This window comes from Melozone crissalis, unplaced genomic scaffold (assembly GCF_028551555.1).
Source record: "Melozone crissalis strain CALT ecotype California unplaced genomic scaffold, PUWL_Pcris_2 ptg000079l_1, whole genome shotgun sequence".
NCBI lineage: Eukaryota > Metazoa > Chordata > Aves > Passeriformes > Passerellidae > Melozone > Melozone crissalis.
In genome coordinates this window covers 4,898,981-4,926,595 of record NW_026535856.1, presented here as the reverse complement: position 1 = coordinate 4,926,595, position 27,615 = coordinate 4,898,981, and the positions used below count along the sequence as shown (strand labels likewise).

Sequence of the window (27,615 nt, the reverse complement as noted above, 5' to 3'; positions counted from 1 at the left end):
GGGCTGGGGACACGAATTCAGTCACCGAGAGCAGGGACGAGGGCTGGGATTTGGGGGGAGGGTCTGGGGTATGGGAACAATTAGGGACGCAACAAAGGGGACGGGGAAAAATGCTCCATAACCAGCACCAGCAGCGTCACTACGATCAGCAACAACAGCATTACCACTCTCAGGAGTTTTGGAACAGAAATAGGATCCGGAATCCTCGTCCTTGAGGTTGTTCATGGTCAGCGTCACCGAGCTCTGCCCGTTGTCCCTGGAGATGCTGACTCGGCCCCTGAACGATGGCGAGTATCTGGTGTCTCCATCATAGTCAATCCCTGCAATGTATTCCAGGCCCTGCCCAGGCTGCTATCGGATCCACATCAGACTGGTTCGTCGAAAACTGAACTCGGACCCTCTGCGGAGGAGGCGCAGGGACCCCCCGGGGGGCTGGAGGTCCCCCCCGCACTCCAGCAGGGTCACGGCCGCCCGGAGCCCTGCGGGACAAAAGGGTGATGATGGAAATTGAAAGTCTGATTGGTCTAGGGCTTTTAAGTGGGCGTGGCCTTCTGGACAAAGGGGTAGAACACTGCTGGGAGGATGATGAACTCCAAGGATCCCAATTTGGGGCCCAGAGTCAGGATATGGGTCAATGTTGAGCTTTGGCCTCATCCCCATCTCCCCTTTGTCCCGAAGGGCTCCAGGCGGCCGTGACCCTGCTGGAGTGCGGGGGCGACCTCCAGCCCCCCGGGGGGTCCCTGACGTTGCTGTGCCGAGGGTCCGGTTCGATTTTGGGAGTTATGGAATGTTCTGGATCCGCCAGAGACCCGGGCAGGGTTTGGAATACGTCGCAGGCATCTACAACACTGGTGGCACCACCTACTACAATCCATCGTTCAAGGGCTGGTTCAGGATCTCCAGGGACTACGGGCAGAGCTCGGTGACGCTGACCATGAACAACCTCAAGGACGAGGATTCCGGATCCTTTTTCTGTGCCAAGAGTGTTGGTGCTGGTTGGGCTGAGAGTGCCCATCGTATTGGCGATGTCCCTGCTGTCCCCATCCCCATCTCTGTGTCCCCCCTGTCTCCGTTCCGCAGACCCTTCCCCCGAACCCCCAGCCCACATCCAGCCCTTGACCATCGATCCCAACCTTGCTCTGCCTCGACCCCAGTTCTTACCCGCTAACCCCAAACCACAACTCCTGACCCCAAATCTCCAATTTGTGCCCCAAAACCTTGTTATGAAAGTGGATATTTCAAGACAAGGGTTAAGGTTTGAGTCAACTTTGTGGTAATGTGCAGAGAGTGGATTTCAGGGCGAACCACTGCAAGATTGGGACATGGGGATAGGAATAGGGTCAGGGCTTGGGGTTTTAGGGAAGGGTCCAGAGAATGGAGATAGGTGGGGACCGGGGAACAGGAACATGGCCAAATGTCACTGAATCATGAGAGTGACCAACACCTGCAGCAGCACCACAACCAGCAGTACCAACAACACTTCTGCCACAGAAATAGGATTCGGAATCCTCGTCCTTGAGGTTGTTCATGGTCAGCGTCACCGAGCTCTGCCCGTTGTCCCTGGAGATCGTGAACCGTCCCTTGAACGATGGCGCGTGCCCGGTCCAACCATCATTGTATCTGATACTCGCGAGCCACTCCAGCCCCTGCCCGGGTCTCTGGCGCACCCAGAACCTGTCGTAGCTTCCAAAACTGAACCCGGACCCTCGGCAGAGGAGGCGCAGAGACCCCCCGGGGGGCTGGAGGTCCCCCTTGCACTCCAGCAGGGTCACGGCCGCCCGGAGCCCTGCGGGACAAAGGGGAGATGGGGATGAGGCCAAAGCTCAACCCTTGACCCAAATCCTGAGCTTTGGCCCCAAATTGGGACCCTGGGACCTCCTCTGCCGCAGTGCCCAGAGGCTGAGCTACCCTCTGCAAAACACAGATGTTCACAGTGACCAAAACCAGGAACTTTCTGTTTCCTTTCCTGCCCCAGCTGGGCCCCGGCAGCTGCCGGGGAGGAAGTGGGGGGAGGCTGCGGAGCCCCAAAATCACGGCGTCTGATCCTCCCTCCCTCCCTCGATCCCACCTGGGGCTTCACTTCTCCCTCAGCGGCCGCGGTGTCTGGGGCTGCTCCTTGGGGCTGGGCTGGAATCATCTCTGGGAGCTCTGGACATGGTGACGATGCAGGTGGTGGCCCCAAACCCCCATCCCTGTCTCCCCAAATGTCCCAAAACCCCCAAATCGTGCCCCAAATCCCAACCCTTGACCCCATTCTTGACCTTCTCCCCCAGTGTCCACCATCATTGCCCCAACATTCGACTTTATCCAAATTTTTCCCATTTCACCCAAATCTCCTCCAGCTCCCCGGGCCCTGATTGGAGGAGGCCTGAACTGGAGGCCAGGGGTGAAGATTTGGGGCCAATGGTTGAGTTTTGGGGCAGGAGCAGGGGAGGGTTTGGCGTCAGTGCTGACCATTGGGGCAAATGGGGGAGATTTGGGACAAAGGGTCATGGGCTGAGGTTTGGGGGAAGGGTCTGGTTTTGGGAGAGGAGGGAACTCAAAATTGAGGACTCAGTAAAAACCACCGTGACCAACATCATCACAATCAATGTCTTTACCAGCAGCAGGACCACAACAACCATCCTAACTTTTGGCACAGAAACAGGATCCGGAATCCTCATCCATGAGGTTGTTCATGGTCAGCATCATGGAGCTCTGCCCGTTGTCCCTGGAGATCCTGAACTGACCCTAGACTGACGGTGCGTAGTAGATGGCGCCACCAGTGTTGCTGATGTAGGCGACGAATTCCAGCCCCTGTCCGGGTCTCTGTCGGACCCATTGTAGGGCAAAACTACCAAAACTGAACCCGGACCCTCTGCACAGCAACGTCAGGGACCCCCCGGGGGGCTGGAGGTCCCCCCCGGACTCCAGCAGGGTCACGGCCGCTCCCCCATCCCCAAACATTCACTGTGTTTTTGCCCCAAACTCCCTTTGTCTGGCCTCCAATCTGAAACAGAGATTTCCAGTATTGTAAAGTGCCTTCAACACTGCAATTAGCCAAAATCCACCCATTGATTATTTGGACACCTCCACCTGACTTTTGCATCGCCCCATGCCCATCTCCCCTTTGTCCCGCAGGGCTCTGCCGGGCAGCCGTGACCCTGCTGGAGTGTGGGGGGGACCTCCAGCCCCCCGGGGGGTCCCTGCTTCTCATCTGCCGAGGGTCCGGCTTCAGTTTTGGCAGCAATGACATGTGTTGGGTCCGCCAGAGACCTGGGCAGGGGCTGGAGTGGCTCGCAGGGATCTGGGGCAATGGTGGAGACACCGGCTACGCGCCATCGTTCAAGGGCCGGTTCAGGATCTCCAGGGACAACGGGCAGAGCTCGGTGACGCTGGCCATGAACAACCTCGAGGACGACGATTCTGGATCCTATTTCTGCGCCAGGGGTGCTGATGGTTTTGGTGCTGCTTGGGGGGCTGCAAATATTGTTTATGGTTTTCTCCCTTTCTCTGTGCCCCAACCCTTCCCTCCACTCCTGACCCTTTGTCCTAACCCTGCCCTGCTCTGGCCCCAAATGTCATCTCCTGGCCTCAAATCAGGGCCGGTTTCACCCTGAGCTCTGTCTCGGCCCTCAAATCCCAACCATTGCCCCAGACTGGACCCGTTCTGGCCCAGAGTTTCAGTGGTGGATCTGAATCACAGACACATACCAAATCTGGCCCATTTTCCCCAAATCTCGACCATTTGCACTCAGGTTTGCGGACCTTGGTTGAGCGTTGGAGCCAAGAGCTGCGATTTGGGGCAGAACCAACTCAGAGCTGGGACATGGAGACAGGAATGGGGTCAGGGGCTGGGGATTGGTGAAGGGTCTGGGGAACGGGGAAAAGGCCAGAAGGATAAATGGGAGCAGCACCCCAATTAATAGCACCCGCAAATTTGGCACAGAAATAGGATCCGGAATCCTCATCCTTGAGGTTGTTCATGGTCAGCGTCACCGAGCTCTGCCTGTTGTCCCTGGAGATCATGAACCGACCCTTGACTGATGGGGCAAAGTTGCTGCCTCCATCCTTGTTGATCCCTGCGACGTATTCCAAGCTCTGCCCGGGTCTCTGGCGGATCCAGAGCAGGTCAGAGCTGCCAAAACTGAACCCGGACCCTCGGCAGAGGAGGGGCAGGGACCCCCCGGGGGGCTGGAGGTCCCCCCCGCACTCCAGCAGTGTCACGGCCGCCCGGAGCCCTGCGGGACAAAGGGGAGAAGGGGATGAGGCCGAAGCTCAGTTCTTGACACCAAAATCCCAACTATTGGCCCCAGGTTGTGACAATTAGTCCTTCTCCTCCTGCTCCTGGTCACCCTCCCAGGTGGGTCTCATCCCTTTTTCCAGCTGGCCACACCCACTGCAGGCCCAAAGACAATCAGGTTTCTCATCCCCATGTGGAGGATTTTATTAAGAGTTGGTTAGCTGAGAAAGGCCATTCTGACTTAATGCCGCTGGTTAAGCTCGAAAGGGAGGACAGCAGTCTCTGATTCAGTGACTGCTGACAGGCAAGAATGCCGGATGACCTTGCTGCAACATGAGGAAAGGGAGGTGAGATTAGTCCTGAATATCTGCAGAATGTAACAAAAGAATAAGCACAAGAATGTAGAAGTAGGTGTAGTTGCTGATATGTAACTAACCAATCCTGAGCTCAACTTTTGCAATATGTATGAAGCTTTTTAAGAACTGTATTTAACCCGCCGTATTCAATCAATAAATTGGACTTGGATGAACCAACTGGTGTCTGGGTCTCCTTCCTCTGACAAATGGTGGAGAATGCGGGCAAGCACTCTGAACATTCCATCTCTTGGATTATAAATTCGCCACGGTCGAGGAAGTTGGGTGAGAGTCCTTGCAGCCAGGACGGTGCCGGATTTTAAAAGCACCCTTGAGGATCACAACGGTGACTCAAGTCTCTACATGTTGCAGGAGCCTGGAGAGCTGAAACAGCGCGCACTGATATATAGGTATAGATAGGCAAGTGACATACGATCCCTTCTCCTCATATTTAGAAAGACGAGGAGTAAAAGGGATAGATTTAAAAAAGGAATTACCAGGGTTATTACCCTATGGTCATTCTAAAGGAATTTTTGCTAATTCATATACAGTTCATGAGATAGCAGAGTGGAAAAAGTTTGGGGATATCCTGTGGGATACAGTGTTAGATGATGATAAGTCAGCAAAGAAATTTGGCAAGTTATGGCGGGTGGTGTATAATATGTTACTTCAGCAGGTCTCTGAGAGAAAGGCAGCAGAAAGGGCAACAGAAGCTTATAAGAAGAATATAGGGTATGGTCGTGAGGATGATCCCTTAGCACCTTCTGTAACTCAGATACTTATGCCTAAGGGTCCCCAGCAAAATGGTGTGGAGAATTTTCCCTTAGACACAGTGGAACCATCTGCACCCTTCCTGTCAGAGGGGGAGGGCGAGTTGGATGGTGGAGGTAAGAGCAAGCCAGCTTTGCCTCCGCCGCCAGCTTAAGGCGAGTTGGATGGTGGAGGTATGAGCAAGCCAGCTTTGCCTCCGCCGCTAGCTTCAGGCGGGTCGGATGGTGAGGGTGGGAGCAAGCCAGCTTCGCCTCCGCCGCCACCTTTGCCTCCGCCGCTTCCCCCGAGCGGGCCGGCTCCGGCGGGGGGGTCGCTTCCCCCGTGCGAGTCATCTCCGGTTTCACTGTCAGCTCCAGCAGCGGGGGGGCCGCTTCCCCTGCGTGAGTCAGCTCCTGCTCCACCGCCTTCCCCGTGCGAGAGCTCGGTCTCGGTACCGAAGTGCCAGCAGCATAGAACCCTTAAAGGGCCAGATCCCATCCCAGGGGCACACAGTGACCTATGGGGGGAGATGACTAAACAGAGAAGGGAAGCTTGGGCTGCTGTGGCAAAAGAAGTAATGCAAATGGGGGATGGTGAGGCGGTGGAAGTAGCTTCTAATCTTGCATGTCCGGTCACATACACACCACAGTATGATGCAAAGGGGAACCTTACGCATAATATAGCGGAATATAATCCCTTAGATTGGAAGATGTTAGCTCAATTACGTTCTATGGTTAGTTAGTTTGGAGTAAAAAGTGAACCTCTTAGGCAAATGCAAGAGTGTTAGCTACTTTAGGGGCAAATTGGACTATTGAGGAAGCTTTAGAGCGAATGGCATTAATGCTAACAGCTTCACAGGCATTTATAGCAGAAACTTTAAAGGAATTAGGATTAGGGTTACAAAAGCAAGCAGAGTCTACTCAAAATCAGGTGTTAGCTGCTCAGAATCAGGTGTTAGCTGCTCTTGCTCCTCTCCGAAGTGGCTCACTGGCGGACACGCAGAGCTTGAGACCATTCATCAAGTGTTACCGATGCGGCAATGAGGGACATACGCGCCCAGACACAAGTAGCCGCCGTGACATCGGAGACACCAGCTGCTGACGCAACATCGCTGTCACCTCCTGTCTGCAACCAGCAACAGCAGAGAGCCTCGATTTGGATTTATCAGCAGCAGTAGACGTCACACTAATGACAAACCGGCCTGAGAGGATACAAACTGGAGTAAAGGGTCCTCTTATATTAAATGGATAAAGATGTGGAGCATTGTTATTAGGACGTTCTTCAATAACTATGCTGGGATTATTTGTATTGCCTGGTGTTATCAATGAGGATTATACAGGGGAAATACAAATTATGGTTTACACCCTTTATCCTCCTATTAAAATAACAAAAGGACAACGCATTGCACAATTAATACCACTATCACAAATGACATCTGGTATACCATCATTTACTGGACAAACGCGGGATGAAAAGGGTTTTGGCTCTACTGGTGTTACACTTTTAACTGTGGATTTACAAAATAGACCAAAACAAAAGGTGGAAATTACCCATGGGCATCAAAGCATAACCCTTTATGGATTATTGGATACAGGAGCTATTACAGCTTTTACAGATGCAGGAAAGAAATCAAGGCGTGCTGCTGTCACCTGGCAAGGAAAAGGACAATGGAAGTATCAACTCCTTACAGCTGACCCTGCAGATAGCTTACAAACTTTGGAATTGTTAGCAGTAGTATGGGCAGTGTCTAACTTACAGGAGCCTTTAAATGTGGTCACAGATTCTATGTATGTCACAGGAGTAGTCAGACAAATAGAGGAAGCAGCAATTAAAGAAGTGAATAATAAACGATTGTATGAGTTATTGGTACAATTAAGGAAAGCTTTACGAGAGAGAAGTGCAGCGTATTCTGTGATTCATATTGGGAGTCATAAATGGTCTGAAGGTTTAGGAGAAGGGAATGAACGTGCAGATAAATTGGTTACCTTACCCATTGATAACTCTTGTCCTATTGATAAGCATACATTGGTGTGGTAGACAGGGAAAGGCGCTGCGGAAGATCTCGCAATGTCACGGAAAGCCAGGACCCTCTGATCCCCTTAGATAAGACCATCTGCTTCCCGTAGATAAGAAACTAACATAGGAAGGTAGCCTCCCTTAACCAAATTCCAGTAACTTTCCATCCCCTACCCAGTAACAGTCCACCTCTTACTAACCATAGATGGTAAAGACAGACCCATGCTGACGTAGAGACCCCTTAGACTATAAAAACCCAAGAGATGAGATAATAAACGCCTTTTGACCGTCCATCACATTGATGTCTGCGTGTGTCATTGGCCCGAGTGGCCCTGGTGAGTGGGCCACCGTGCTGTTCGTCTGAACCAGGTCGCCTGCCTTGCTCCAGAAGGCAACAAACTGGTGCTGAACCTGGGACTGCTGCAGCCCGTGGGGTTCGGGAGTTCTCCTGGCCAGAGATCAGCGGCTGCTGGCAGCAGGTCTGACCACAGCGGGAGGGACGCCTCCGGACCAGCGTGGACCATGGAAGCCATTGCAAAGGTCGTAACAGAGATGCATGCACAATGGGGTATAGAATGTAAACTTAGGGATTTATCTCTCGCATTGCCAAGACTGATTAAGCTTGGGGCTATTGAAAGCCCCGTGGACGTCCTACATTCGGACGTGTGGGATAATTGTACAAAAGCCCTGGCGGAGGACACCATGTCCTCGGGCTCAGGGAATGCCCTAAAATCGTGGGGCAGGGTTGTCCAGGCTCTTCAAAAGGCTCGACAAGAGCAAGAAACCTGGATAGCCGCGCGAACTTGTTTATTAGCCGTGCCGCAGTTGGGGGTGGGCGCGGCGACACAAACCGCGGAGGGGCCTGACCCGGGCGGGCGCGCGGAGGCGCCAATGCCAGACCTCCCTCAGCGAGCGGATTCACCATCGGAGGGGGGGGAACACCCGCGGACGTTCTGGCGGGGGCTCGCGGAGGAGGCACGGAACGCGGCCGAATCGGCAGACCCCGTAGGGACCGATAAAAACGCCCCCCCACCATATGCGTTTGAAAATGGCACCGAACCGCGTGGTCCGGGCAGAAAGGAGGAGGCGGGGGGCGGAAGCGCGGTCAGCCCGCTTAACAACGCATGCGCGGGCGAGCGGGGGGATGGGGCAGCCCCCACGGAGACGCGTAAGACCAATCAGAGCCCTCAGTTCAAATTAGGTCCTTATAGGGCAAGGACCTCCCCCAGCAGGAGGCGGGGGGACCCCAGGGAGAGGGAACGGCCCGACCCCTGCAGGAGGGGGCGGGGTCAGAGTCCGGGGGAAAGGCAGAGCAGCCCGGAAGCGTCTCCTTATTCAACTTCCAGCTCGGACTCGGGCTCGAGCTCCGAGCCCGAGATAATATCGAAGGATTCCGATCTGGATTACGGCTTTAACAGAGAGAGAGAAGCGGCATGTAAGGTCACTAGCCACAGCGCTCCCGCTTGGGTGAAGGGGTTACCAGAGAAAAACCAAACCCCACTTACAAACTGGCAGAAAATAAAAATGGCTTGCGCGGAATGGGCTCCGTCTGCCACTTTAGTGTTCCCGGTCCGTGTGGGGGGGGCAGGCGGAAACCAAAGGACTTATTCACCAGTCAATCCAAAAGATGTGCAGGCAATTGTTAAAGCGATTGCGGATAAGGGAATTAATTCTGCCGTGGTTTGCACACTTATTGACGCCTTTTTGGTGGGGACGATATGCTTCCCTTTGATATTAAGCAGACATGTAGAATGATATTCGATGGTGCAGGGATGATCGTTTTCAAACAAGAATGGGAGGATAATTGCATGAAACAGCTAGCCTTGGTAACAGGGGCAGACCATCCACTGCACGGCTCCAGCATACAGAGGCTTATGGGCACAGACCCCACTATGATCTCCCCCCCGCAACAGGCTGAGGGCCTGCGAGCCCATGAGGTCATGACAATGACCCGAGCTGCCCGAGAAGCCATCCGTGATGCTTCTAAAGTGGTAGCCAAACCCTCTCCATGGTCTTCCATAAAACAGGGTGAGAGTGAGAGCTTCACTCAATTCGTGGACAAGCTCCAGGCTGCATTAGATTCCTCTGCGTTACCCTCAGAGGCAAAGGGTCCCGTGCTGGCAGAGTGCTTACGCCAGCAATGCAACTCAGCCACTAAGGACATTTTAAGATCACTGCCACAGGGGTCTAATATAGCTGCCATGATCAGACACGTTGCAAAGGAGGAACACCTAGCTCCCATCCAAGCAGCAGTTCAAACTGCAATAACCAGCGTGATGGCGTGCCTTAAGTGTGGCCAGGCAGGCCACTTGGCAGTAAACAGCCCCCAGCCAAGGCGCCTATCAGCAGCTGCTCCACCACGCCAAGCGGGAGGCAGAGGACCGTGCTGGGGGTGTGGAAGGAAGGGGCACTTAGCTAAGGAATGCAGATCCAGACCTCAGGGAAACGGGAGAGGGAGGGGGTGGCCGGGCCGTGTTCAGCCCCCTCCCACCTGGAATATGCAGCGGCCCAGCTTCAGCAACCCCCAGTTGGGCAGGGGACCCTCATACCCTATGCCCCCACAGGGAGCAGTCAACTTTGCGTCCCCCCCAGCAATACAATGGCAGAGTTGTGCAGCACCCTCAATACCTTCGCACCCCCCACCGCCACAACCCGCGCCAGAGTCACAGGACCAGCAGGGGACGCCCCAGAGCAGGATCCCTGGGTGGCCTTGGTCATGAAAATAGGGAAGGAACCCTCGATGGTGTGGGGGACATGCCGCCTTTACGGCAGCCAAGATCCTCACATCATAGGGCTTCAGTTTTGGGCAGACATGGGATCAGACTGCACGATTATTCCCCAAACGCATTGGCCCGGACATTGGCAATTCAAAGAAGTCCCCCCAGTGAACGGAGTGGGGGGGCAGTCCCGGGCATGGAAAAGCACCCAGCTGGTGGCTATAACACTTCACACGAAAAAGGGACCAGAACAGACAGTAGCAATCTACCCCTATTGTCGGAGAATGACTTAAAGAAAAGGCCATGAGACATACAATTGAGAGAAAAGTAAGAGGGAAAAGTAAAAGCAGTTTCTAACAGTTCTCAGCCTTCTGATTTGTATAAACAATTAGACTCTCTCAGGCATCATTCTATAAACAATGGAGTTCTCGGGCTATCTTCTCATAACAAGCAGAACACCGTCTCTGGGAAGGCCTGCCATCCTGAGAACAGATGTAGAAGTTTTGGGAACACTGGTTTCTGTTTTGGTTTCTGGTTTCTGTTTTGGTTTCTGTTTTTAATAAACAATTGTAGGTATTCTAAAACAAGAGGAGTGGTTAGAAGTTTCTCTGTTAGCCTATCATGAAATTGGATTACAGAATATTCATGGCGTTCGTTAGCACTGTTATTTAAGGTAATGGATTGACCAATAAAGTTGGAGTTCAATGCATTACCAGGATGGTCGATTCTCCCTTCACTTCAATATATGGTGACCTCCGACCGTGATAGCGAACACCACGGGGAAGCGAACGCCACGCAAAGTGAAGCCAGGTTCGGGTTCCGAAAGATCGAAACTGCAGCCGGAATGGCAAAAAAGCGCAGAAGACAAAGCGGAGGGCAACCCGCCGACCCGCGCCGTGCTGCGAGCGACTATACAGATAGGCTCGTCCGATACATGCGGCCGCGACCTTGATTTGAAGAGCTGCAACGTGCGCACATAGGTATGGAAAGGCAAGCCGCATATGAACTTTTTATTACCCTTTTGCAAAAAAGGCAAATTAAGGGAATAGATTTACAGAAAGAATTACCGGGTCTTTTAGCTTATGGCCTAGAAAGGGGGATCTTTATAAATCCTCACACAGTTCACGAATTGTCTGAGTGGCGTAGATTTGGTGATTTATTGTGGCAGGCTACGTTAGATGATGATAAAACTGCTAAGAAGTGGGGTAAATTATGGCGGGTCGTTAACACCGAGCTTTTGCAAATTCAAGCTGAAAAAAGGGCTGCTCATCACGCCACTGCTGTTCACGATCGTAACAAACACTACGATCAAGATAGGGAATTTGATAAGAACGCGGGAACTCCTCTTGGCCCCACGACGCGGACAGTTTTATTACCTGCTTCACCACCTCCCTCGGAAAGTCAGGCTATGAGTCACACTATGAGCCAGGCGCAGACCGCCTCACTGCCCGCCGCGCAGCCCCCCTTAACGAGCCAGGCTACAAGCCCGGCTACGAGCCAGCCTACAAACCAGGCTACGCAGACTGCTTTATTACCCGCTTCGCAGCCCCTCCTAACGAGCCAAGCTCCGCAGGGTGCCTTGTTGTCTGCTTTGCCGCAGGCTACACAGAGCACTTTTGACTCTCCCGTACCTGCTGCGTCTCAGCAGCTGGGGCCCAATACGTGTACTCCATTCCCGACAAGCAATCAGCCGGTCCCTGGGTCGGAAAGCGGCTTGGCGGCGGCGATTGCAAGGGAAAGACGGGACGCGTGGGCTGCCCTGGCCAAAGATGCAATTGACAAGGGAGATCAAGAGCTGATAAGTTCGGCTCGGGAACTGGCTTGTCCGGTTGTCTTTAACCCTCAGGCTGGTGGAGGAATTCAAGCCACAATTAGCGCTCTTGACTGGAAGCTGTTATCTCAATTGCGAGCTACTGTTAGTCAGTTTGGATTTAAAAGCGAACCAGCTAAGCAAATGCTCGATTATATTTTTGACACCAGTATCCTTCTTGTTAATGATTGTCGTGGGATAGTTAAATTAATTTTTACTCAACATCAACAATTGCTGTTTAACGCCCACTGGCAAGCTTTAGCTAATGAATGTGTGGCAGTTCTAAGGCAGCCGGGGGACCCCTTGCATGGTATCACTATAAATGAGCTTATGGGTCTGGGACCTTTCCATCGTACTGATGCACAAGCTTTAATAGGTCCGGAAAAGTGCCGGGAGGCAATGCGGTTAGTCAGACTCGCGATAGATATGGTAAAGGAACCAGGAGGGATACCAGTGTATATGGGAATTAAGCAAGGCAAAGATGAGACATTTGGCGCTTTTGTTGATAGAGCTGCGGCTGCAATTGAGAGAGCCGGAGTAGCAGAATTTATGCGTGAGGCTCTCCTTAAACAGTGTTGTATTCAAAATTGTAACTCTGCTACTAGAAACATACTTAACACTCTAGGTGCAAATTGGACTATCGAGGAAGCATTAGAGAGGATGGCTCTTATTCCTACCGGGCAGCAGGCTTTTGTGGTAGATGCACTCAAACAGATAGGAATAGGTTTGCAAGAACAGGCAAAGTCCTCTCAGAGTCAAGTGTTAGCCGCTCTTGCGTCTCTTCAAGTGTCAGCTGCGTTTGCACCATCGAATAAAGAGGGCTGCACGAAATGCTGCCGATGCCAAGGCACAGGCCGCTTGCGCCGGGAATGCCAAGCACCATCAGAAGTCATCGCTGCATCATCGGTACTCTTTCCTGCCTCTAACCCTCCGCAGCAGGGAGCCTCTAACCCTCCGCAACAGGGAGCCTTCAACCCGACACCACAGGGAGTCACCGCGGGCGAAGCCGAACCGCCGTGAAGGGAGTGACCCGCAGCGCAAAGCAGAGATGAATTAGCAGAAGGATTCAACAGGACTTTGGACTTATAGTTACGGTAAAGGGATTTTCCATATGGTATATGGATTAACGGAAATGTGTAAATTCGGTGATTTATGGTAGAATTGCAGTGCTGTGCTACTCCGAACTCAGCACGGGCGCGTCGGAGGCAGCGGCGGGAAGATCAAAAGCCGCCGCCGCAGGAGCCGAGCCGCACCGCCCCCGAGAGCGGAGCCACTGCGCGGGAGCAGCCGCGCCGCTGCCGCAGAAACCAAGCCGCGCCGCGCCGGAAGTGATCAAAGAGCGCCGCGGGGGGAGCGACCGGAGCCGCATCGCCCTCATGTGTGAACTGGGGGCCAGATGTCCATGGGCGGCCAGTTGCTGCTTGGGAACAGTAACTGGACATCAGAGAGCAGGTGATGGAGGAGCAATCATGCTGTGCATTGATAATTTTCGTCCTGCTGTTTAGATCGACCAACATCTTTTCTGGGCTCTGATGAGCGTCCAGCGCCATCCATTTTCAGGGCTAGTTGATTCGGCAAGTGAGTTGTCACACACTCCTTAGCGGATTCCGACTTCAGAGTGCTTTTTCGAGCGGGAGCGTTTCTCCCTCCGCCCCGTAGCCGGCAGGAGCTACAGTTTGAGATCTAACAGCCGTAATAATCGTGACTTTTGTCAACAAAAGAAAAGATTCCTATTGCAATTAAAAGACCAGTGAAACTAAACAAGCGACACCAAGGACTATTGCTGTCAGGATCTTTTTCACCTAAGTTAGAGAGATCTTTTGTTCTCCCCAGCACAGACTGTAAAGCAGAAATCAGTGTAAATGAATGCAGGAGTCAACATTCAGCCGATTTGGCTCGGCATTGGTCATGCTGTCTTGGAAACATCTGTATTACCAGAGACTTTGAACATCAGAAGCCCGGATGGCTGGGCCGGTGGAACATTAGACTTTAAAGCTGTGTTTTGAAAAGTTTAAAAATGTTGATATGTGTTGGATTGATTGTATGAGTGAGATGTTGTGAGTGTGTTTTTGGTATAAATGCTGCAGCAAAGATGTGAGAAAGGTTGTTTTGGTTGAGTGTTTGGGAGTCAGGCCTGTGGGTGAGTGACAATAAATGCCATATATTATTTCTATAGCAAGTTTTATCTGTTATTAAGTAGTTTAAGTTAAGTTATCAATTAAGTGCCATTAGATGTTAAGGTTAAGTTTGTTGAGCTTGTTTTCGGTTGGGTTCGAGGTCTTCTAAGTTTAAATTATATATAGGTTTGAGTTGTGTGAGATTTAAAGAAAATTAAATTTTTGTTAAGTATTATTAAGTAAGTTAAGTTAGATTCTGTTAAGTTTGAATTAGATTTAAGTGATTTTACATGATTTGCAAATAAGTCTGTTAAGTTAAATATTTTAAGTGCCTTAAATGCATATTATCTTTTCACCACTCCAAATTAACAAAGGACTGAGAATCTCCCAGTTGATGCCATTTGAGCCAAATGACTAAAGGATTACAGACTGAAAACTGACCTTGAACATTTCTGAGAAACCCATATAAGGACAGAAAGGAGCATTTTCAGACTTTTTCACCTTCTCTCCAGGTTGCATGAATGAAAACAGTTAACAGCTTTCTTTTCTTAGTCCAATTACCACCTGTCGTGCAATGCCTGATAAGGCCATAACACGCCGTTGCCGGACGACCAGAGAACTGATTGACATTATTGAATCATTATCATCTTTTCATATAAGAGGACCGGCAAAAGAGAACTGTTTTGAATGTCACAGTCCAAATTGTGTTGCTTGGGTTGCACTGTGTTGTGGGGATTGTGAAAAGATTTTTGGGTGATCTGTTGTTACTTTTTCATTTATGGTGCCACACCTGTAATTATAGGCATATCTGGGAACATAATTGGGAGCAGGCACTACGGAATGAGACATGACTAAACACTGCTTCAGCTTCAGACCTTTATAAATCTCATGAGCAAAAATCTTGGTTTATCATCAGTGGGAGGTACAGTGTATTTTGAAAAGGGGTTAAAGCTCAAAGTACATCATATATAGCCTCAATAGGATGTAGAAAACTGGTGCCTTTAACACAACATTCTGTTGTAGGCCCTATAAGAAGAGATCCCAATCAAGCATTAGATAATTGCAGTTCAGCTTTGATTACTCTAATTTCCAAAGGATGAGTCAGCATAAACAGACATGGGCTACTCTGGATTCATCTCTAAACCTGGAAATAGTGTCTAAACAGCTTTATAACCAGTGTAAAGTCTCTACTATTATGACACCTAGGAAATTACCCACAGGGATATTTTTAATTTGCGGAGATAGAGCCTGGAATGGAATACCAGCCCAAGCGCAGGGTGGATCTTGTTATTTAAGCAAGTTATCATTATTCCACCTCTGAGCACTGGTTCTGATCCTTCTCCACAGGATCACATTTCTGACTCTGAGTGTCCTGTTTGTCCTCAGGCCTTTGGTGCAGCTGAGCCCTGGCAGAGTGGGGTCTGCACTTTTGGAGTTTGTTACGAGGCCCACATGAAGCTGCTCTGAAGTTTAAAGTGTTGCCAAGCGTAGTGGATGAGTTCCCTTCTCTTTTCTTTGCCCCTGATAGTGAACAGGAGGTAATGTCTCCTCCACAAGAGTTTCTGTGAGGAAAAACTTCACCATTATCTTACCTTGTTGCATTCAAAAAATAGTCAGTAAGATAATAGAAAAAAACCTACAAACTAACCTCCTTTCTTAAAAAAGAAAAAACAGGGGAAATGTTGGAGAATGACTTAAAGAAAAGGCCATGAGACATACAATTGAGAGAAAAGTAAGAGGGAAAAGTAAAAGCAGTTTCTAACAGTTCTCAGCCTTCTGATTTGTATAAACAATTAGACTCTCTCAGGCATCATTCTATAAACAATGGAGTTCTCGGGCTATCTTCTCATAACAAGCAGAACACCGTCTCTGGGAAGGCCTGCCATCCTGAGAACAGATGTAGAAGTTTTGGGAACACTGGTTTCTGTTTTGGTTTCTGGTTTCTGTTTTGGTTTCTGTTTTTAATAAACAATTGTAGGTATTCTAAAAAAAGAGGAGTGGTTAGAAGTTTCTCTGTTAGCCTATCATGAAATTGGATTACAGAATATTCATGGCGTTCGTTAGCACTGTTATTTAAGGTGATGGATTGATCAATAAAGTTGGAGTTCAATGCATTACCAGGATGGTCGATTCTCCCTTCACTTCAATACCCTATATTTTGCAGAATTCTCCACCCCTCTTAGGAAGGGATGTTCTCTCCTTGCTAGGATTTCGGATCACAAATTTATCCTGAGGGCCACTGCTGTACACCCTCCGCTGCCAATCAAATTGACTTGGAAATCATCAGACCCTGTATGGGTTGAGCAGTGGCCCCTGACAGAGCCTCAAATGGCAGCCTTGCTGGAACTGGTCGATCGAGAACTGCAAAAGGGTCACATAGAACCCTCCACCAGCCCTTGGAACACCCCGGTATTCGTGGTCTCCAAAAGGTCTGGACAAGGCTATCGTCTCGTCCACGACCTGAGAGAAGTGAAGAAGACTATCAGACCCATGGGTCCAGTCCAGACACTGCTTCCCGCGAACTCAGCCATCCCCACAGGACAGCCATGTGCAGTACTGGACATCAAGGACTGCTTCTTTTCAATACCCCTGCACCCTGAGGACAGAGAACGATTCCCCTTTTCCGTGGCATTTCAGAACGGCGAGAGGCCCAACCTTCGCTTCCAATGGAGAGTACTTCCGCAAGGCCTGGTCGACAGCCCGACTATATGCCAAATCACCGTGGACAAAGCACTGACGCCAGTCCGACACTCCTACCCCACTGCAACCATCATCCAGTACATGGACGACATCCTGGTCGCAGCACCATCGACAAGCCAAGTGGATCACCTGGTGAACACAGTCACGGAAACCCTTCAAGCCAACGGCTTCGAGATCGCGAGCGCAAAGATCAAGAGAGGACCCTGCGTGACCTTCCTGGGAGTAGGCATCACGAGCACCCACGTGACACCCCCCGAGATGAAGATCAACCGAGACATCGAGACGTTCCACGATGTGCAACGCCTGGTGGGATCGCTGCAGTGGCTTCGCAACATTGTCCTGATTCCTCCCGAGGTCATGGACCCTCTGTACGACCTCCTGAAAGGAAAGCACCCCTGGGATCCCAAGGAGCTGACACCGCAAGCAACAAGCTCCCTCGACTTCATCGAAAACCAAATGGCCACTGGCACGCTTGCCAGGTGGAACCCAGCCATGCCACTGGACCTGTACGTCCACTTTATACCGAAGGGGGGAGTGGAAGCACTGGCCCAAGGACTTGCAGAAAAGGCCCGACCGATCCAATGAGTGGTCCTCGGAAGACCTGCTCATGCATTTTCCCCAGGAATCGAGTGCATCGCCAACCTCATCATGAAAGGCAGGAGACTCGCCTTGAAACACCTAGGGACAGAGCCGACAAGCATCCACCTTCCATTTCGCAAGCAGCCGACCACAGAGTCAGCCACAACATCGGAGTACCTGGCCCTTGCTCTCTCCGGCTTCGGAGGAGAAATCTCCTACTCCTCCAAGCCACCCTGGACTAAGCTGCTGACCACAGTCGACATGGACATGCCACCGAAGGTCAAGGACAGACCGCAGCCGGGACCAACGGCCTTCACAGACACATCCTCCATGACTTCAACCGCAGCAGCAGTGTGGCAGGCAGGAGAGCAATGGCACTGCGTCAAAGCGAGGGACCCCACACTGTCAGTGCAACAACTGGAAGCAGCAGCAGTGGTTTTGGCGTGCGGACTCTTCCAAGACGAACACCTCAACATCGTAACGGACTTCATATTCGTGGCAAGGCTCAGCCTAGCCATGGCAGGACCAGGAGTGTCAACATCAGCAGCAGCCCTAATGCTGGAAGAAGCACTCTCCTCGCGACAGGGCACCGTGTCAGTCATCCACATCAACAGCCATGACCCAGTCAAAGGTTACTTCCAGATCGGCAACGACAAAGCGGACGCCGCAGCGAAAGGTGTTTGGACCTTGCAAAGAGCCCGTCAACTGCACGAGTCGCTCCACATCGGAGTCAAAGCACTGGCGAAGAGATGCGGAATCTCGACGGCGGACGCCAAACATGTGGTAGCCACCTGCCCTCATTGCCAGAAGCCACCCCTTTGGTCCTACGGAGTCAACCCGAGAGGTCTCAAGCCCTCAGAAATCTGGCAGTCGGACTTCACCCGGTGCGAAATATTGAGGCCCCGAGCATGGCTTGCAGTGACAGTAGACACTTATAGCGGAACGATCGTAGCTACACAGCACCCCAAAACCAACTCCAAAGCCACAATTCAGCACTGGCTGACAGCCATGGCTTGGCTAGGTATCCCCAAGCAGATTAAAACGGACAACGGCTCCAACTTCAAATCCAAACAAGTACAGGAATTCGCCTCGAAATGGAGTATCACGCTAGTGCATGGCATCCCACATAACAGTACCGGACAGGCCATAGTAGAGAGAGCAAACCAGACCCTGAAAACCAAGAGAGAAGTGTTGGCAAAAGCAGAGGGCTTTGCCAATGCCATTCCCCCAGGAGATCAGGCACGCATGCTGGCAACCGCCTTGCTGGCACTGAATCAATTCCCTAGGGGAGATGAAACAAACAGTCCCGTTCAAAAACACTGAGTCACTCGAACGTTAGAAGAGGGCCCGCAGGTGGAAATAAGAAACGAGCTAGGCGAGTGGGAACGGGGTTGGAGGCTGATGCTCATGGGGCGAGGGTACGCAGCAGTCAAAAAGGATGGCAAAATCAGGTGGTGTCCACTTAAGTCGATTAAACCGGACCTTCAGGGCGAGCAGAATGAGACTGACGAGAATTGCGAGTATTTGTTTACAGGACCTGCTCGTGGGACGCCCTTGTGACGCGTACTTCCCGGTTCTGGACGAAGGCGACAGACCACCAAGCCGCCAAGCTGCACCCGAGAGACCCGCACAGGTGAGACCCAAGCACCAAGGGCGTTTCTGTGAGATTTTGCGGTTGGGGCTTGTTGCCAGGGGGCAAGCCGGGGGGCTTGTTGCCAGGGGGCAAGCCAGCCCAGACCACTACCCCCATCAGCCCTTCAGGTGGGTCATGTGACACCTTAGTAGGGGCAAAGCGCTCAGAAAAATCACCACACCGAACACCCCATCCTTCGTGCTCCGCATCACCGACCGGTTTCCAGGACAGCCAAAGGTACACCCTTATTCCCCACACGTCACACACTCGTACCTATCTTACTGGTGCCCAGCTTCAAACCCTGGGAAAAGCTACTGCAATCACCCAGGGTGGGGATACTGTGGGCACTGGGGCTGCGAAACCATAGTCACAGATGCCAGGCCATCGGGGCCTGGGTGGGATCCAGGAGAGCCAGACAAATTCTTACAGTTTGCCTGGGCACCCATCGGTTGCAAAATTCCCCTCTTCTTTCACGGGAACTTCCATCGAAACCAACATGTCCCTAGATTTCGGGCATGCACTGAGTACAACATGACGGTCTTGCAGCCAGATCACCCTAGCTGGGCCACAGGCAGAACGTGGACAGTGGTCCTTCAAGGGTCAAAAGAGAGGGCGAACGTGCAAATTATCAGGCTCCAACCATCAGCACCCTGAGCAGTCGGACCCAACAAAGCGATTAAAAGCGTGCCGAAAGGGAGAAACATAACCCACCCCAAAACCTTACCCACAGGGGTCAGCAAAGTCCCGACCGGTCAAGCGGAAACCTTTCAGATGAGCCACTTAACCGAGTCAGACTCAGACCCAATCCTTCGCATGTTAGAAGCTACCTTTGTATCCCTGAACGAATCCAACCCTAACCTAACCGAATCCTGCTGGCTTTGTTACGATGTCAAACCTCCCTTTTTCGAAGGAGTCACCTTAAACACTCCCTTCAGGTATTCCTCAGCCGACGCCCTCACCAGTGCAGATGGGACACCCCTCGCAAGGGAATCACCCTGAGTCAAGTCACAGGCCGAGGCAGATGCTTTGGCAATGCAACCCTAGCTAAGCGGGGAGGCAACATCTGCACCAAAATCGTCAAGCCTAACAGGAAAAACAATAAATGGGCAGTCCCAGCCGCATCTGGGATGTGGGTTTGCCAGCGATCCGGAGTGAGTCCTTGTGTGTTCCTTCCCAAATTCAATGACTCTAACGACTTCTGTGTCCAAGTTCTGATTGTTCCTAGGATCCTGTACCACTCAGACGAAGAAATGTACCATCTTCTTGAGGGACCCAGCCAGATCCACAAAAGAGAAATATTGACAGGTATAACTATCGCAATGCTGCTGGGCCTGGGAGCAGCCGGAACGGCCACAGGAGTCTCAGCCCTAGCGACCCAGCACCAAGGACTGTCCCAGCTGCAAGCAACGATTGACGAGGACCTGCAAAGGATCGAGAAATCCATCTCCTTTCTAGAGAAGTCGGTCTCCTCACTCTCGGAAATGGTCTTGCAGAACAGGCGAGGCCTGGACCTCCTGTTCATGCAGCAAGGGGGCCTGTGTGCCGCCTTGAAGGAGGAGTGCTGTTTCTACGCAGACCACACGGGAGTCGTGAGAGACTCCATGGCAGAACTCCGGAACCGACTGGCTCAGAGACAGAAAGACAGGGAGGCCCAACAGGGCTGGTACGAGTCCTGGTTCAATCAATCACCTTGGCTAACCACTCTGATTTCTGTCCTGATAGGTCCATTGGCGATGCTGTTTCTAACAGTCACCTTCGGACCATGCCTGCTGAACAAGCTGGTCTCGTTCGTTCAGACCCGCCTGGAATGGACCAACATCCTGTTCTTAGGCCGACGACAATTGCTGTGAATTCAACCGGAGAATTCAACCAGAGAATTCAACCAGGGAACATTGTCAGTCACAAGATCCTCCGAACTTGTCTGACAAAAGCTTACTCAGGACTCCCAAGACCCTTTTCCCTTGTCAAGTTACAACCTTATACCTTATTTAAGTACCTATGTGCATGACTACCTCATTCATTTGTGAAAAGGGGGGGGGAGATGTGGTAGACAGGGAAAGGCGCTGCGGAAGATCTCGCGATGTCACGGAAAGCCAGGACCCTCTGATCCCCTTAGATAAGAATATCTGCTTCCCGTAGATAAGAAACTAACATAGGAAGGTAGCCTCCCTTAACCAAATTCCAGTAACTTTCCATCCCCTACCCAGTAACAGTCCACCTCTTACTAACCATAGATGGTAAAGACAGACCCATGCTGACGTAGAGACCCCTTAGACTATAAAAACCCAAGAGATGAGATAATAAACGCCTTTTGACCATCCATCACATTGATGTCTGCGTGTGTCATTGGCCCGAGTGGCCCTGGTGAGTGGGCCACCGTGCTGTTCGTCTGAACCAGGTCGCCTGCCTTGCTCCAGAAGGCAACACATTGGCCAGAGAAGCACATAGTAGATATCATCAAAATGCAAAGGGATTAGCAAAGCACTTTGAGCTGAGTTTGTCAGAAGCTAAGGCTATTGTTAGAGCATGTCCAACATGTAGTTATCATAATGGTTGAATAGGTTTAGGCATTGGAGTTAAACCTCGAGGTTTGGAAATAAATGAGAAATGGCAAATGGATGTTACACATATAGCTAGATTTGGTAAAGTGTGTGCATGTCACTATAGATACATATAGTCATTACATATGGGCTACGGCTTAGGCCGGGGAAAAAGCTACACATGTTATCAGGCACCTGTTAAGTTGCTTTGCTGTCATGGGAGTCCCAAAGAGTATCAAAATGGATAATGGTCAAGCTTATGTAAGTGCTAGGGTCCAGAAATTTTTGAATCAGTGGTCTGTTAAGCATGTGACAGGTATTCCACACTCTCCTACTGGACAGGCAATAGTGGAAAGAGCAAATGGCACCCTTAAGCAGTATATTGAGAAGCATCAAGATATAAAGGACCCACAATCATGTTTAGCTAAGGTTCTGTATGTGATCAATCATTTATGTATTTTTGGGGAAGACGATATCCCTCCTGCAATTAAACATCATCTGAGGTCAGGTCAGGAAATTAAAACCCGACTACAGGATTATGGGAAAAACCTGCAAAAGTAATATACTGGGCTCGGGGATATCTCTGTGTTTCCTCACCTACAGGGCCTTTGTGGGTGCCTGCTAAGTGGACTAAACCTGTTTTTGATGCAGCCTCTGGTGGACTGCCTCACGGAAGAGGACAGGGAGTGACTGGGGAAGAAACTGCTTCTAGTCCTACGACCACTACTGTTACAGCTAAAGGGACACTCGAAAGCGGTGGACAGAGCACTGACACGTCACTATCGGACGGCCTAGGAGCTGATTGGTTTTATTGACTCATTATCAACTTTTCGTTTAACAAATCCAGCAAAGGAACATTGCCTTGACTGTTATGATCCACATTGTGCTGCCTGGATAGCCCTACGTTGTGGGGGTTGTGATAGAACTTTTTGGATAGAACAATCATTATTATGGGATTTATGGTGTCACACTTGTGAGCACGAGCACACGTGGGGTAAAAGCTGGCAAGATGAATTAAGGAGACAAACAGGGCAAAATGCATATGTAGCTTTAAATCTTTATGAGTCTCCTGAACAGAAAATTCTTGCTTATTATCAATGGGAAGTACAATGTGTTGTAAATAGAATTGAGGTTCAAAGTAAATCACGTATAGTCTCTGCAAGGTGTAGAAAATTAGTACCTTTAACGCAACGTTCTATTGTGGGACCCTTCAGAGGGAATCCTGAAAGAGCACTAGACTGCTGCATTGAAAAGTTGCAAAAAATTAAGTTTGCAAGTAACAGGACCAGTGAAGTTAGGAGCAGCAAAACTGAAAACAGATAAGAAAAAGAAGGTAAGATAGGGAATGACCTCATCTAAATAAGGCTATTAGTGATTGCTAATTAGCTTCCTATGATTAGGGCAATTTCACATCTATGGGACCCTGCCTTGTGGGATGCTGTAGCTCCATGGGACCCTGCTTCGTGGCATGCTATAGGTGTTGAAGAACAAGAACAGTAATTACGAGATAAGATACATTTTGTATTAAAGAAGGAGCTTGAATTGGTAGCCATATATAGTAAGAAAGCTGAAGAGGCTTTGCAATCACCACCATTGAACTGGTTGGATTGGATCACACAGACAAATTTTAATACTGATCCTTTCCTATATACACTTCCTTGTTATGTTTGCAAAAAGGATAATGATAAGTGCTCTGCTAGGGTAGCTTTGCATTGTGCTGATTGCAATAAGGTTTATTGGTATTCACAGAGGACAGTAGGAATTTTATTGTGTCACCCTTGTTTTGGGAAGTGGATTCGTTATTCCTCCTGGTATAGAGCTCTTGAGCAAAGTACTGGTCTACCAGGAAGGTCAGGATTACCACTTTATGAGAGTACAGAACAAGTGGCCATAGCATATATAAGGTGGAAATTACAGAAAGTACTTAGGGAGCTTGAAATTACTACATCCTCACGCATCATAGCAGCTCGCTGTAAAGCTGATTTGCCTTTAAACTTACCTCACGCTATACCTGTAAGCAAGGATGCTGATTTGGAATTAGATCAGTGCATTCAAAAACTAACTTATGTCTACATTAACCGTTCTAACAAGTCAGATAAAAGACAGAATAGAAAGGGAGAAAAATGAAGTTTGTTCTTATTGTACTGCTTAATGCTGTAGCGAGTGAAGCAATAGGGATAACACATTTCAGTCAGCCAAGAGAAAATCTATGGGTAACACTTGCTAATCAAATTAATCAATCATCGCTTTGTCTTAGTCTTGGAGGAGTCACTAACCCATTTCGAACATGCCTGGTGGGACTTCCGGTGTGGTCTCCTGGAGAATTTTGTGGTTTGATAAATAATCGAAACTTATGTATGTCTAACATGTCAAACATCACATTGCCAGCACAGCAAGGGTATACTGCAGGTCAGAGTGATGGCTATCGCCAATGCTTACTAATCCAATCACTTAACAACTCTTTGCATTCTCCTCCTGAGGAATTGGATCTTTTTGGAAGTGCAAATGCCAGTATGCCTAACACTACAGCTGGAGGATGGTTTAGTTTCAAACCCTTAGATGCCCAGAATTTAAATAAACCTAAAGAAACATGGGCCACCTTAGATTCATCCCCGAATTTGAGTGAATTCTCTCCACAGTATTACAGTCAATGTAACAGTACAAAAATCACGGCACCAATGAAATTACCTACAGGAATATTTCTAATTTATGGAGACAGGGCGTGGAATGGTGTACCAGCTAAGCCACAGGGTGGACCCTGTTATTTGGGAAAATTGTCCTTGTTTCACCCTAATGTATCCTTGCTAATGCAGCTCAGTCAAACATCAAACAGGAATAAGTGTAGTATCCATGACTTGGACTGCAGCCAGATTGGAGATCCAAAGTTTTGGGGTACATTCAGGCAAGTAGTAGTTTCAACTGTCTTGCCAGGAGGATCTGCCAATAAGGCTATGAATTTAGCAAAGCAATTAGGGTGCTGGGCAAGAGATGAGCTAAACAAGACATCCCAAATTCTAGACATATTAACTGCAGATGTGCAGAGTGTTAACCATGCTGTTTTGCAAAATAGAGCTGCTGTAGATTTTTTGCTCTTGGCACAAGGGCATGGATGTGAAGAGTTTGAGGGAATGGGTTGCATGAATCTGTCTGATCATTCGGTGTCCATTCACACTAAGATAAAAGAATTGCAACAAGGACTTCACAATCTCAAGGAAGAAGAAGGTTTAGGAATTGACGAATGGCTTAAAAACTTAGGACTTGGGCCATGGCTGAGGAACCTTGTGATCTATGCTATAGGACTACTGGGTGTAGTTATACTGTTTTTGCTTATTTTGCCTTGAGTCTTTAATTGCATTCAAAACATGGTCAGTCATATGATAGCAAAAATGCAGACTAGTCTTCTTGCTCAAGAAGAAAACGGGGGAAATGTGGAGGATTTTATTAAGAGTTGGTTAGCTGAGAAAGGCCATACTGACTTAATGCCGCTGGTTAAGCTCGAAAGGGAGGACAGCAGTCTCTGATTCAGTGACTGCTGACAGGCAAGAATGCCGGATGACCTTGCTGCAACATGAGGAAAGGGAGGTGAGATTAGTCCTGAATATCTGCAGAATGTAACAAAAGAATAAGCACAAGAATGTAGAAGTAGGCGTAGTTGCTGATATGTAACTAACCAATCCTGAGCTCAACTTTTGCAATATGTATGAAGCTTATTAAGAACTGTATTTAACCCGCCGTATTCGATCAATAAATTGGACTTGGATGAACCAATTGGTGTCTGGGTCTCCTTCCTCCGACAAAGGTCACAGGAACAGGAGAGGAGAAACAGTCCAGGAAGGAATTTGGACTGTTTAGCTAAACTAGCTAATAAGCAGAAGAAGAAGCGAGAGCAGAAGCGAGAGCAGAAAAGCAAGCAAGCAAAAGCAGCAAGCTGAAAGCAAGGAGTGAAAAACAGCCCCAAGTACTGCTCGTGACTGTGTCCCTGATAAGGGAAACCCAAACAAAACTTCCACTCTTCAGAGCCGCTCTTAAAGGCACAGAACAGATGGATGGGGATACGAGCATCATAACGTCACCCCAGGACACCTGTGAAAGTCCGCCATGTAAATCCCCATGTCCCCAAGAGTAGGGCCAATGAGGAGCAGCAGAACAATGAGCAGATGGACCAAGCTGCAAAGATAGGGGTGTCCAACATGGACTGAAGAAGCTCCTCCATATAACCAAGTTTTCCCAGAGGAAACACGCTACGCTCTTTTCACTGACGGTTCCTGTGGTATCGTAGGGATGAACCGGAAGTGGAAAGCAGCCGTGTGGAGCCCCGCAGGACAGGTTGCACAAGCTGCCAAAGGAGAAGGTGGATCGAGTCAACTGGCTGAACTCAAAGCTGTTCAGCTGGCCCTGGACATTGCTGAGAGAGAGAAGTGGCCAAAGCACTACCTCTACACTGATTTATGGATGGTGGCCAATGCTCTGTGGGAATGGCTGGAGAGGTGGAAAGAGGCTAGCTGGCAACGTAGAGGGAAACCAATTTGGGCTGCTGATGAGTGGAAAGACATTGCTACCAGGGTAGGGAGGCCACCTGTTGTCCTGGTTTAGGGCAAATTTGTTAAAGAATCTGCAAAGGAGGGCCCCTCCAGAAAGCAAAACCCACACGGCTCCTGCCCCCAACCAGTTCGGGAAAAAATTCCTCGGAGAGAGGTGGAAAGAACATGTTTATTTACCAGGCACAGCACCCCCCAGCACACAAAATGAACAATACCCGATGACACCGCTCTGAGAAAGATGACAAAATCAGAAAGTCTCTCTCGGGGGTGGTCGCTCTGTTCTCAGTCCCTCCGGCGCTGGGGCGGCTGCTGCAGCCGAACCTTCGGTGTTCCCGGGTCCCAGTCCGGAGCAGATTCGATGTGGAGAGTTTAGTTCAAGAATGGCTTAAAGAAAAAGGCCATGAGAGATACGATTGAGAGAAAAGTGAAAGGGAAAAGTAAAGCAGTTCCTAACGCAGTTCTCAGCCTTCTGATTTCTATAAAAAATTCGACTCTCTTTATAAACAATAAAGTTCTCAGGCGGTCTTCCCATAACAAGCAGAACACCGTCTCTGGGAAAAGCCGGCACCCTGGGAACCGATATGGAAGTTTTGGGTACTCTTCATATCACAGTGGGAACGTTGGTTCTGTTTTTAATAAACAATTGTAGGTATTCTAAAACAAAAGGAGTGGTTAGAGTTTTCTCTGTTAGCCTATCATGATCTTGGATTACAGAATATGCATGAATTTCGTTAACACTGTTATTTAAGGCGATTGATTGATCAATAAATCGGAGTTCTATGCATCAATCGGATGGTCCTTCTCCCTTCACTTCAATAGTTCGAGATGGTCACAGGAACAGGAGAGGAGAAACAGTCCGGGAAGGGATTTGGACTGTTTAGCTGAACTAGCTAATAAGCAGAAGCAAAAGCGAGAGCAGAAAAGGGAGCGAGCAAAGCAGCAAGCTGAAAGCAAGAAGTGAAAAACAGCCCCAAGTACTGCTCGTCTCTGTGTCCCTGATAAGAGAAACCCAAACAAAACTTCCACTCTTCAGAGCCGCTCTTGAAGGCACAGAACAGATGGGTGGGGACACGAGCATCATAATGTGGGATTTCAGCGCCTCAGGACTGAGGTGCAGAGTGACCGAGACCACCCTTGGGGGGCTCGGGGGTCCTGGAATGTCACCAGAAGCGTCTGGTGGCTGGACTTTGATCCTGCATGGGAGACGACGCCTGTGTGAGGACGGGAGGATCTCACCGGGGTAAATGGTGAAGGGATGAGTTAATTAGAGTGTAAAACACAGGGTTTAGGATTTCTGTGCAGGGGGGGTCTGGAGAAGTAAAATGGAGGAATTGGGGCGTGTCCTGTCCTTCTTCTTCTTCTTCTTCTTCTTGGCCTCCATCTTCTGTGGTGGTGGTGGCACTTTGGGATTGGTTATTACTAAAAGTGCACCGGTCAATAAGGGTGAAAGGTATTGGAAAGAATAGGTAAATATTGTATACGTAATTTTGAGTGTAAAGATAAGTGACCGCCCCGGGGGCTGGCAGTGTGCACCCGTATGAGGATGGGAGGATTTCACGGGGATAAATGGTGAAGGGATAAGTTAATTAGAGTAGTGTGCACCTGTATGAGGATGGGAGGATTTCACGGGGATAAAT

The 27,615-nt window shown here is 49.8% G+C and overlaps 1 gene segment (V, D, J or C); it reads left to right on the top strand.

The window, feature by feature from the left end:
- LOC128946311 (Ig heavy chain V-III region HPC76-like) overlaps positions 1–27,615 on the top strand; it is a 49,637-nt gene that overhangs the window by 408 nt on the left and 21,614 nt on the right.